Here is a 14336-nt window from a genome sequence, read left to right as displayed (position 1 = left end):
CTCCAACGCTCTAGATAAGGATGATGAATGCTTTATTTACTTGTGTCAGGCTTTTCCAGGATTGACCATGTAGAAGCTGAAAGCAGGCATCTTTGACAATGCTGAGATCCAGCAGCTCATCAGTCAAAAAGTCAATGAAAGAAGTGAAACTAGAAACATGGATGACATTTGTTCTGATCTTGAAAAATTTTCTTGGCAACAAAAAGGCCAGAATCTATGCAGAACTTGTCAACAACATGACGACTGTGCTGCAACATGAGTGTCAAGATGCACCTATTTTTATATATGGACTGGTTTTCTGAGAACCCGGGTTCAATGAGTGACGAGCAAGGGAAGAGATTCCATCAGGACCTGAAAAAGATGGAGACCAGGTATCAGGGTTGCTGGGATGCCTTTATGATGGCTGACTACTGTTGAAATCTGAAGAGAGACGACCTGGATGTTGAGCATTCCAGGAGTTCAAAGAAAGAGAAGTTCAAGCCCTGAAGTTTAAACAATAGGGAAGTAATTTGCTAAACTTACCGATATTGATGCTCATCATTCAGTTTAGAGTAATCAATGTTTCTACCAGGTGTGTTGACAAAAATCAGTTGATAATGCCACAAAAATAACAGATTTTGTCACAAGATCTGATTTTTTTTTTACAAATCATTTTAGCACAAAAACCTGACCTGATGGAGAGAAACAGGTGCTATTTTCTGATTCAGTAGCGCAAAAATACCCTAAAATCAATTGTAGAAATTTACACAACATTCAAAAAGTAAGAAATTGTTGACTAGTGTTATTACTGTATTTTGTAAAGAAAAGCAATGTACAATTACATATTGGGATGGTAATAAACTGCATATTCAGGGATGTGTCTGATTAAAACCAAAGTTCACTTAGAAAATTTCAGGTATAAACTACTTATCAGGTAAAGATATTTTTTCCTAGTAATTACTAGGAAAAACAAGTGAAGCATACATTGTCCCCTGTGCATGCACAATGAACGAGGCATAAAAAAAATGACTAAGTTCAGCATTTGCCCCAACCCACTCCCATTTAGCCCTGAAAGTCCCCAGAGGACGTCAAATCCTGGTGAAAATGAACAAATGGTGCAATTTTAGGCCTTAACATATGTAAATTTGAGTTCTGCACCATGCAAAAAAAGAAATGACCAAGTCCATCATTGCCCCCCCCTCCTCCCATTTAGCACCAAAAGTCCTCAAGCCTTAATATATTTAAATTTGAGTTCAGCACCATGCAAAACTGCTAAATAGACATACACAGATTAGTCCCAAAAATGGAGTGTTTTTATTAGCCCTAAAATAGCCCCGGGGGGGGGGGGGGGCAGAGTTTTCCCAGAAAATCAGTTCTGTTACTTTTTACTCGTTTAATGTTTGTGCAAAATTTCAAAAAATTTCAACGCATAGTTATTGAGAAAAGTGCGAACAGACAAGGGTGAATTTACAGCCCCACCCTCCTTTTGCTGGGGGGGGGGGGCAGAAATTTTATCTAAAAATAAGTTAAATATTTCTATTAAGCAAAATTATTTGAAAGATTTTTTTTCTACTGCTTGTTAAGATAATCGACAGATCGATTTTTTTTTTAATGTGTTGTTTTTGCTTTAAATAGTACTTACTTGTCATGTCGAAAATATTAATATATTAAAAAATTCGAGTAGAAAATTATAGTTAAAAGTAATTTTTATGGAAAATTGGAGGAAATAAATTTTCCCTAGATGTGAACACTTTGAAGATTATGAATACAGGAAACATACTTATTTCCCTTTTCATGGTTGTAATGGCTGACATTTTGTTTTAGACCATAGTGATTTTTTTTTTAATTTATTTTTTATTTATTTTTTTTTTTTTACTAAAAACACAATAGCAGTTGTTCTGCTCAATGAATTTTCATAATTTTGGGGTATATTACTATTTTCGACATAACAGTATATACACAACATAGCAAATGTTGTTGTTTTGGATTAAAACCACTGTTTTCTTTCTTTCTTTTAAGTGAAAAATGGTTCCATGTTCAAGGCCAAAATAAGTATAAGAAATGGTAGCAAAATACAATGTTGCAAAGAACATCTAAAAATAATTGGCTAGTTAGAATCAAATATTCAGATTAACTGCTTTTTATTACAAACTCTGAGGAACTGACTTCATATAGCGAAGAAGAAAATAGAATTGCATGTTTAGTAAATGTCAAATATCCTGTAATTTTTATACTGAAAATAAAGTATACATCATGTCTATGCAGCATAAAAATGTCTTCCCCAATGTCAGCTGCAGCTACAATTTGGTGAGTGTGGATTGATGTCATGTTTCAAGATTGTGAATTCAGTATGGGCATGAAAAATTAAGAGTATTTCTATTATCAGAAATGATTGCGGATCCAAATTTCTATTATCAGAAATGATAGCGGATCCAGAGGCCTACTTAGAACTTAATTCAATTCCAGGTGAGCTAAGGTATGAACTTTGGTTGTGCTGTACTGCCATTTCTTTTGTCCATATTCGCCGGCACATCCTTCTTGCTGGAGAACCTGGTGTATCATTTTAGTGCTGACAATACAAGATTCCTCTTTTTCCAAGCTTATTATTGATCTGTTCACAGACTCTTTTTGGTGCCCCTGACAAAAGGAAGGTGGACCAGTAAATTCTCCCTTGTCTGGTCGTCTGTCCGCAATTTTCTCAATAAATACTTTGGAATGGAATTTTGCACAAACATTAGACATGATCTGAGTAAAAAAGTAACAGAACCGATTTTCCGGGAAAACTTGGCCCCCACCCCTCACCCCAGGGGTGTCTTTCGGGTTAAAATTGACACTTTTGTGCTTAAAAAAAATTGATGCCTTGGATTTTTATAAAACTTTCTGAAAAGTGGTAACTAACTGATTTCTATAAATTTTGTTTGTCTATACTTTGCGATAACTCTTGGGTGTGCCCCAGGGGCTCTTTTAGAGCTAATAAAAAAACTCCATTTTTGAGACTATTTTACCATATTTGTTCAAAATTTTCTGTTAGCAGTTTTGCATGGTGCTGAGCTCAAATTTAAATATTGTAACGGTTTTGGGTCTAGCCCAGGGGTTTGACGTGTATTGGAATCCTGGATGGAAATCCCGTGTGTCGATAGCCCGGGGTTAGGAATTTCAAAGTGAAATTCTCCTTCCAAACGTCCATTGTAAAATAAAAAAATATGCAGCGTGCCGGTTATAACGATATCACAACCAAATGGCACTTGCCAAGGTTCGAACCAGCATTATCGTCATGAAACATGGTTAATAATTAGAATAAGGCAATCGTCTTAGGAGCATTCCATTTCCTCATTAGCACTCCGTTATTGAGGATGTATTGGCTTTTTGAGTTACGAGAATACTCTTCTCCAACTCAACAGAACAGGGGTTTTAGATCGCCATTGTTCTGTTGCTCCTTGATTAGCACTCGCCATGGCATGGATAAACCATGTTGGAGTGCTACCACACGTCTTAGGTGTTTTCCATCCAACGACCTGTCATCTCTGTTTTCCTTCTCTGTCACTTCTCGTGATTACCCTTATGGGTGTTTCATTTTGGTATTTAGCGATATCATTTCCCAATATCATGGCTACACCAGTCATTGGTAAGTCGTCGGTTACCCCTATTGTAGCCTCTCCTGAGTACCAGTCTGATACTAGGTGGACCTTAAATAACGGAACTGTCATCGGTTTGTTTCCTATGCCCTTTAACGTAATCGATCTGCCTACAGCTCTCACTGCTTCCTTGTGCATCTGTTTTCTTTTCACTTGGGATTGGGATGCACCCATATCCCTGAGAATGTTGATGGGTTCTCCTCGACTCTCACTATCTCGGGTGATATATCCCCTTGATATGAAAGGTTTATATGTCTTATCTACTCCCTGGGATATCGCCCCTTGTAGTTTGCCTGGGATATTCTGATTCATCTCAGTGAATCGTTTTGCCTGGCATTTCACAGCTACATGACCCGGCTTTCCACAGTTGAAGCATACTATGAGTTTCGCTTCCCATCCCAGTACTGGTTGGTTGGTTGTGTCAAGAGGGTTTCTGATGGGTGCCCGCGGGTTGTCGTTGTTTGTACAACACTCCCTGGCCTGTGACTGCATAAGTCCCTGGGGTTTTGCCCTGCTTCTCTTATGAATCAATACATACTCGTCGGCCGACGTGGCTATATCGAGTGCCGTTTCAGCCTTTTTGCCAGCTAGGTGCATCCTCATGTCATCAAGTATACAGTTTTGAAATTCCTAAATCATCATTAGTTGTTTTAACCTGTCAAAGTTACTCTCTACGTTATTGGCATTGCACCACCGATCAAAATAATTCTCTTTTAATTCGGCAAACTTTACGTATGTTTGTCCCTCGCTTTTTCTTAAGTTCTTAAACTTCTGTTGGTAAGCTTGTGGAACGACCTCGTATCCTTTCAATATGGCCATTTTCACTATCTCGTAATCGGCACAGTCTTCTGCTGGAAGTGCTGCATACGTCTCTTGGGTCTTACCGCTCAATGCTGTCTGCAAAAGCATTGCCCAGCATTCTCTCGGCCAGTTCATATTTAGGGCGGTCCTCTCAAAATGTGCAAAGTAATCATCAACTTCTTTCTCCACAAATTTCGGGACTAGACGCACCTTTTTTGCGATATCAAATCTGTTTCTGTCTTCTCATGGCTGATGAGCTATATTCAGTTCGCTCATTCTCAGATCTTGCTGGATTCGAGCTTTTTCTATTTCCATTATTCTCGTTTTTTTCTAATTCGACTTGATCAGGCATCATGGTCATCTTCTTCGCTGGTAATTCTTCCAGCGTTTCTTTCTCAAACATGTCATTATCTACCATGTGTTCGTCTATTATTCTTATCAAGTGACTTTTTCTCATGGCTCCTCTAACCTCTAAGTCTAGTTTTTTTCCTATTATGATTAAGTCATCTTTCTTGAACCTATATAACTTATCTGGGGATGGATTTTCTATGAACTCATCGATGTCCGTCATTCTGCCTTATTTGTCCGTGTACAATGTTCAGGTATTCCAATGAAGATTATTATTCAAGCAAGGGGGTGGGGGGTCACGCTTGTTTGGTGTGTAACTGATCCTCCGGCGGTCCTCTATGTGCTTGGTGAGTGCTGATCCTGGACGAGCCCCCATGTAACGGTTTTGGGTCTAGTCCAGGGGTTTGATGTGTATTGGAATCCTGGATGGAAATCCCGTGTGTCGATAGCCCGGGGTTAGGAATTTCAAAGTGAAATTCTCCTTCCAAACGTACGTTGTAAAATAAAAATAAAAAAAATATGCAGCGTGCCGGTTATAACGATATCACAACCAAATGGCACTTGCCAAGGTTCGAACCAGCATTATCGTCATGAAACACGGTTAATAATTAGAATAAGGCAATAAGAACGACGATGACACAATCGAGTATGAAAATACTAAAAATACATTTATTTACATGAGTGTAATACAGGTGAATGCAAAAAAAAATAAAACAACAATAATGCAAATGGGGGTGAAGACAACATTACGGGGCGAGATGGGGGGGGGGCGATAATAAAGTTTGTTCATGGGGACGTATTGTCTCTTTCCCTCTCCTTTTCTTTTTTTTTTTTTTTGTTTTAATGAAAAGAAAACTGGATCACAGTTATTAATTAGAATCAGATAGTCACATATTTCTTCTTTCTTTGCATATGGCAAAAAGTCAATTTATACATAACATGAATGATATTTTAGCATAAAGACATGGGAGCGGGTTGGGTGGATTGGAGTGAATGAAAATTGATAAATACATAGCTTCTTGATAATTGTCCGGACCTGACGAGCGTCGTTAACACAAATGTTTTTTCTCTTCTTTGTCACTTTTCTCTTTTTTTTTTCTTTTAACATTATTCCTGACACGTGATTTTTAGCATAGGATTCTCCATTAGAGGGATATTCATCTCCAAGAATAACATTCGGCCAAGGTATATCCAAGCTTAGAGTTGGTTTCCCTTTTCGGTCCGATGGCAATCCGCCGATCCGAGTTGAGTGGACTGTATTTCATCTATGCGTCTTTCTACGCTGGTGTAAACCCCATTTTCTTCGGGGCACTGATTTTGAACCAGTGTTCTCCTGGCTGTTCGCAGCCCAACTAAATTTCCTGCTCAAGTTTTTTATTTCCACGTATTCTCTTCTGAGATGGGTGGGTTGGGGTTTCTGTCTGGTTTACATCCGTTATGTTCGCCATCTTTTCAAAAGGCGATGCGGATGGGGCGGGGGATCTTGTCTCTGTGATTTCCTTTGCATGGGTGGATGGAGGGAGGTTGGGGATGGGGTGTGTGTTTGACTAATACATACACTTATTATGACATGAAAGGAAGAAGGGGGGTATAGTTTTTTCTTATAACAATATGTTAAGGCTTGGGGACTTTTGGTGCTAAATGGGGAGGGGGGATGATGGACTTAGTCATTTTTTTGCATGGTGGAGAACTCCAATTTACATATGTTAAGGCCTAAAACTGCACCGTTTGTTCATTTTCACCAGGATTTGACGTCCCCTGGGGACTTTCAGGACTAAATGGGTGTGGTTTGGGGCAAATGCTGAACTTAGTCATTTTTTTATGCCTCGTACATTGTGCACTCACGGGGAACCATGCATGCTTCACTTGTTCAATTTCGGATTAAGGTTTGATTATTCTATAAAGCACGTAATTTAGGATACTGAGCAACCCTTACATCCATTTATGAATTTTTATCCATGTCTTCTGCAGGGTTTCAATTATTGTGGAGTCTGGAAGGTCTTGGATATTTAAGATTGTCATTCGCAGTTCAACTTCTGCATGTAGGACTGTAACAGGTTGCATGGTGCTGTAAAGATGAGGAGTCTGTGACACTTACGTCACCCGCGCGTCGTCCAGTGGTGGAATGACCCCGGTTGTCGGTTCTGATGTTTCCTCAGCGATGATGTCACGGCCGGTTTCCTAAAACAGACTTGTCATGCAAAAACAATTGAAGGGACCAAGTCAATAAGCGTTTCTTTTTGTTTAAACTTCTTTGTATTCAATTAGGGTACAATCGCAGTTAGCTGTTTAGTTAGGGACTGGCCACTTGTTAACTGCGAGGTTTTCTCTTCTCTCTCTCCGACAGACAACTCAATTATCTACGTGACAGGGTCAATCGATGGGGGAATCTTCGTTCGTCGGACCGAAGGAAGCAAGGCTCTCTCTCTTACTCTGACTGTCAATCTCTCAAGGCTCGCTGCTTATATTGTGGGGGCGTGGACTGGGTCTCTTCCCGTTTCAGGTCGTTGGCCAATCAGAATTAAGGGATCACTGTCCGTCAAATCTTCGCCAGGCGGCCTATACCCAAAAAAGGAGCTGTCTTTTCTTTCTCTGTTGGCATTCGGGTGTTCTCTAATGGAACGTGACAGGTCGTAAAAACAGAGGTGCCTAACTTAATTATTTTTGAGAGGACATAAAAACAGCTGAATCCGATTCCACAAAGGCCACGCGTCTTTTCAATAGGGTCACTTGTCGCCCCGCTGTTCGGCGACTGTTTGCTTTGTAGATCGGAATTTCATTGGTATCCTCGCCACCCACGGGCTGTCATGGCCAATTTAACGTCATCACGTTCTTCCACCATAAGCTACGATCTTATCTTTTTTTTTCTCTTCTTTTCGTCGTTTACAGCTGCCTGTTTTCCCTTTCTTTTTCCACGGGTTCACCGCTACTCTTGGCCTTTTGGTCAGGATCAAAGTGCAGCATCTGTTCTTCGGATGCCGCACTTCCATTTCTTGTTCTCTTTCGGTGGAGGAGAAATCCTTCACGACTGGGACAATTCTTATTTTTGTACCCTTGAGCGTCTCTCAGTCGATTTATCTGTTATTTTTATGAATTAATAAATATCACTCAGTAATGGTTACTTGATTTTGCTCCTCTTGTAGGTCAATCCAATTTTCTTTTTACGTGGAACTTATTTGGCTAGTAAAAATTTTTCCTTTCATAATGCAACATTTTCTGCCTATAACTCAAGTTGTTGCTGGAGCTGTAAATACTGTTTATTTGAAACATGACATAATTTTTCAGTCTTATACAAAAATTCTTTTAGCAATGCCATGGAATGTGTTAATTTCTCACAGTGACTAATTTACCTGTTCATATAAAGTATTGCTTCATCACCATCATTCCCCCCATACATACATGCACAATAATTGTTGGGAGGATTGTGTTGGGTTGAAAAACATTCTCCCATACATGTCTGATGTACGAATCTGTAGAACAATCTTTCAAAGCATGTACTTTGAGTGTTGAGCTGCTGATATTGAATGGTGGAAATTGTTTGATCCTCTTACCAGAAAAGAGTTGACACAATTTGTGTCAACAAGATTATCTCAAATCTTTCCATCTTTGAACATAAAGACTGAAATTTTCATAATTAAGTGAAAAGATGGCACCTCTCCCTGAGTTTAACCCTAAACTTGACTACCTTTAAAACTGACTATTTGCCTATCAAGAAAGAATTCAGAAGAATTTTCATGTGAACATTGATAAAAATCGGAATTTCTTTTCTACATTCACAGTTTGATTATTTCCTTCCATGTTTTTAATCAATATTTCATACATAATCGTTTCATTATAACTTAGTTGATAATTTGTTTTTGTTAAATTCCCATAAGCTTTGTTTGATGACCAGCGGCCTTCCATGTTTCTAAGACCACAACATAGAACAGAATGTTTGAATTGCCATCATTCAACAATGACGTGTAATCAACAACTTGTGAGGTGTGTCAAATCGAAATCTAAATTGATTTTAAACTATCAAAATTGATTATAAAAAACTCCAACTCATTTTTGGATAACATTATTTCTTGGTTTTAAAAAGAAAATCTTACTTAAAATATTACCCTAAACTTAAGTGTAGAAATTTTAAAAGAGGAAAACGAATATTTTTTTTTCATAAATTACATTGCACCTTCAGCTCGGGTCCTTACAGCCTATATATTGGGTTGCATGGTTGGTGGAAAACAAAATGACAAGTAAAAAATCCATGATCTGACCAATCAGAAAAAGACCATATTGTCCGGAGTTTTTCCGCACTATCAATTTGGCAAAACATAATAAATCAAAGCGAGATGACATGATTATCAATGAAATTGTTCAAGCAGCAGCCGAGATGTTAAAATGATATCAGTAATCTTCATCAGTAATGGATGTTAACCAACGACATAATTATTCTTTCACTAAATACAAAGTACTTCAACAACTATAGCGATGTTGGGCTGCTGTGAGGTGTATATATCATACACACTCGTTTCATAGACCTATGCACGTATCATCTTCATCCTCGATCAAATTAAAAACACAAGTCTTCTTTAAAAGAAAGATTTGAGAAAAATCTATAGAATTCAGTTACAGGTAATCAAAAACTTGGCTGAAAGAGAGGCCTTGGTCGCCATTAAACTCTTACATTGCTTGCTTGGCTCTATCTCCTTTTGGTTTGAGATGAGCATCTACTTTTTTCATCCTCCTATCGTGAAGTTTAGTTGGCAAAAGAGAACAATCCCTCTTGGCGGTAATGTGGGCAGATCTAAACTTCCATTATCGATTTGGTGATACTTTTAACCTTACAGCTGTCAATCATTCTACAAGTTGTCACTTGCTTTCAATAAGTGTTATTCTAAGGCCTTCATTATATAATACAACTACATAACTTCATTATACGATACAACTGTTTTGACGAACATCCATCAGAACTGCATATGGCATGTATGAATTTAAGCTTAAATCAAAATAAAATTGTCATCTGAAAATTGAACAAATTTTCATTTTGTTGTGTTTTCATTCAGAATCTATTGCTATTCAAAAAATTACGATTTAGAAAAATGATTATCATGAAATGTAATACAAGTTCAAAACCTGGAAACAGAAACAAACTAATATCATCCATCAAATATAATTGAAATATTTTCTCTCAATGAAGCAAAATTTGTTGGATTTAGAATTCCTATTTTGTACACAACATGTTCAATTTTTTTCATAGAGACGTTCAAAACCCATTTAAGCTGGTACAGCATAATCTACTTGACGTACAACTTCTTATTTAGATTAACAAAGTTAGGCAACATCAAGCCTGGCAAGTACCAAATGCTAAGTGCTGTATTTTCCCGGAATAAACATGCGACTTGAGAATTGTGATTTTATTACTTTTATTCACTGAAAACAAGCCATATTGTCACTTGAGCATAAGGGACGACTAAGTTAGGCCTTGTTTACAGGGTCACTATGTAGGGAGTCAGTCGAGCAGCAAGATATCTGTTCACATTACATCTACATGCTACTTCTATTAAGGAAGCAATTCCAAAGTCTAGAAGTTTGAGGAAAGAAACTATTACAGTAAGAAATTTTTCCAGTATCTACAGACCTCTACAGTGAAGGGGCGCGATTTTACTGCTTATCAGGCTATTTGTTTCAGGATGTCTTTAGATGTGCTACCTACCAGAAACTATTCTTCATTTGTAAGTTTTTACAATTCAAAGCTTTTCTGGATTGATACTGCCATTTAATTTGAAACAACATTTCTCTTCTAAAAGTAAAATGGTTTACAACTCAAAAGGACGACTTTACTTTGATAAATCGGAATCAAAATTTGAATTGTGGTAAGAGAAATTTTTGGGTTTCCACAATCATTCAAATAACCTGAAAATAACCAAGAATTTATTGAAAAAAAAAAACTATTTTTACGGAATTGATACGGTTACCCGAAAAAGGGAACCTTTTCTTGTAAGTAAGAAAAACATTAGCTAGACCGAGATTCGAACCTTGTAAGCAAGGTTTGAAAATAGATTCATATAGGAATTTGCATTGTTCAGGTCCACATAAAATAATTATATATATTGTTGTAAAAGGAATTTTAATTGTTCAATTCTTTTTATGAAAACTGTATTAAAACAAGGTCATCGAGAAGAACGAACAATAGCAAATTAAAAACATTGAAAAATAAGTTAGGTCGAAAAATAGGTTATTAAGAATTCTTTGTCTGCAGAAATGGTTTGGACATGTGCGAACCACGCATGTTTAGACCACGTGAGTTTCCACGTGTGTGTGTGTGTGTGGCACGTTTTGAAGCCATACATGACGTCATAGCAGAAAATGAATTCTCAATATAGTTTGCTAGTTTGAGTGAGATTGGAGACAGAGAGAGAGAGAGAGAGAGATGGAGCCAAAGTCGAGTCTGGATCGAATCAGAGGAGGGCCCCCCTTTGGAAGCGAAGGAGAAAATTTTAAACATGTAGAAACAACTTTGAATTCCTGGATGTGATCATCATTTTGGTCAAATGGATTAAAAGAACATCTCATATTTTTGTAACTGCCGTCTTCGTGTCGTGTTTCTACCAAATTGAAGGTAATGTGAAATCATTTATATGAACATTGTTCTCACTCGTCTTTATAATGAACTTTATGTATAACTCATCTAAGTAATGTGTCCCACTCTCCATCTAAGTAATGGCTGTCCTCTCTTGTGTTAAAAGAGCTGATCACCCTCCCTCCTTTCTACAATATATGTAATAAGAAACCACAGACTGTAAAATTTTATAAATGTCACCTCTCTATCTTCCCCTCATCATCTTAAAAAGACCCCAACTACACAACAATACAATGCTTAGATGATAGAAGTTTATCTCTGATAATGCAAGAAGCCTTGGAAGCATTGAACATGTTAATTATCAAGGGGAAAAATAAAACCTAAGAACTTCACAAACTGCGACATTTGTACACAAGGAAAAAATGGCAAAGTACCAAAACAAGATGCCAGACAAAAACGCTACCAAAATCCTCTCACTGGTGAACTATGACTTGAATCGTCTCATGGAACCAATGGGTAGAGAACAGATAGGCATTGAATTTTTTAGATTGTTCTTCTGATTTAATGATGGTCTATTAAAGAACAAATCTGATACTTAAAAGAAAAAATAAATACTTTTTACAGCAAAGTACATTCACTCTTACAATGGAACAGAATTTACCAAGAAATACTTTGAACTTTTATTAATGAAGCATAAGATTAAGAGAAATCTGCATCACCAAACCAAAATGGAACTGCTGAAACATTGCAACAAACCCTTTATGAAATGGCAAGATGTCTACTTATTGAATCTATACACCCTAAAACATTATGGACACATACGCAACCAATCTTTTAATAAAAAAACTCAGCAAAAGCCCATTTGAAGCGTTCTGCAGTAGTAAACAAAAGAAAAAAAACTTAAGCAGAATGCCTATTTTGACTTGCTTTACATAAAAGTAAATCAAATATTAAAAAGTGAACAATGTATATTTCTGGGCCATGACGAAATAGTGCAGCTCATCTAATATTTTCCCTCCCAACAAAGTACAATAAAACGAATCTGTAGATGTTGACAAAAATATTAACAATGATGATGATGATGCTGAAAAACATCAGAAGGTAGCCAACCAGAAATAGGAAAAGCTCAGATTTTTTTAGTTGTTGAGAATTATCAAGTTTATTGCTATTCCATGGAAAATATGCAAAAAAAAACTTCATTGATGCAATTCAATCAGAAAATTGTCAGCAATGGAAAGCTGAACTGAAAAATACAACTGAAGATTTAACAGAAAATAATACCTATATAATATATAAATTATGAAGGTGTAATTTCCCAATTAGTCTTTACAAAAAGACTAGAGCATCAGCAGGCATTGAAAAACAGTAAAAAGCAAAATTTTTTGCCAAAGGATTTTCTCAAATGTATGAAAAAGAATATTTTGACTAAGAAAAATTTTTTACAAGAATTTGAAAAATTGAAATTACAAATAAAGAAAATAAAAAGCAACTTTTTAAAGACATTTTTTAAAATAATTTTTATTACACAGAATTAAAGCTCACAAAAATATATTTATAAATGCACAGTTTATATACATATGCACATCTACATTGCTGTGCACAGTTTTTTTTTGTCTCCAACATTGATTCAATAATTCATCAAACTATAACTTGTTTTATTCTTCATTTTTCAAATTTGCATTTTTGTATGCAAGATATATCTGTCTATTAAAAATTGGTCTTTTTGTCATTTTTGGTTAGATTTTAAGAAAAAAATGAATGAATTAATGAAGAATTTCAATTTTCAAACAAACATTTCCGAATAACATTTTGGCAAGATCGATTTTTGACATTTTAAATAGCAGAGGTAACTAAAGTATTGAACAGTTGATTGTTACTAGAACAGAAAAGAGAGTAACAATACTTCATTATTAAGCAGTTGAAAAGAAGTTCAAATGGAAAAAAAATTGATCTAAAAGTAATCAATAAATATTATCTATAATTTATTTAAATACAAAAGGGGAAAATTGTGTAAATAGAAAAAAAGCCTTTTTTTGTATAAAAGAAAGAAAAAATATTTTATTTGTTTTAACTCTTAAATATTACATTTCAGGCGGACTTACAAAAATATTTTTTTATGTTAAAAGTATTTTTGTCAATTGTTTTATGAATAATTTGTATAAAAATGGTTTAATTATAAAAATGGTTTAATTAATTTGTATTAAAAAATCCTAAAATGAAAACTGAAAATCAAATCAATGTAAATAAAAGAAATAAAAATGTTTGAGAGGAAAAAAAAATCCTTCAAATTTTAAAAATCTCTATACAAAAATAATTAGAAAAAAAATTTGACAAAATATTTAACATTTCAATTTAATTATATTTTTGCTTAACTAAGAATTAGTGAGTTGGATAAAAGATTAAATAAAAAAATGTTTCTGATATCTAATGAAACCGTTTCTTTTTTCTTTTTTTTACAAAAAAAAAAAAAAAAATTTTAAATACTAAAACATTCTATATATGAAAAAAAACTATTTTATTTTATTATTTCTGCAAAAGTCACTAATTGCTAAAAGGCAGGATTACTATTTCTACAACATAATTGCATTTGATACAAGTTATAACTAAAGGTAAAGACAAAGATGTTGTTTTAAATCTTAATACTTAAGTGAAGCAATCTACTAAATCAGAAGTTAAAGGGCAACAAAAATACAAAATTTTGTTTGGAGAATTAAAAAAAAAATATCTCAAATCAACTCCAAAGTTTCTTGCTAATTAAATTATTATAAAAATCAGTATTTACTCAAAAACGTTAAATAATTTCATGTTGAAGAATGAAAAAATGTACTTTTACAAAAATGCTGAATAGGAATAAAAATGTTGGTTTTAAAAAAAAAAAAAAAAAAAACTTGTAAAATAAATTTCTATCTGAGGTAGATTTACAAATGGGAAGATTAAGAAATTATCTGATTATACAAGGAAATGATTTTTATTAGGAGCAATCAGATTTTTGAAGTCTCAAGTAAAAATTA

The sequence above is a fragment of the Euprymna scolopes genome, chromosome 10, assembly GCF_053919585.1.
Source record: "Euprymna scolopes isolate OS-2025 chromosome 10, ASM5391958v1, whole genome shotgun sequence".
In the NCBI taxonomy this organism is placed as follows: Eukaryota; Metazoa; Mollusca; class Cephalopoda; order Sepiida; family Sepiolidae; genus Euprymna; species Euprymna scolopes.
Note: the sequence above shows the minus strand (reverse complement) of the source record.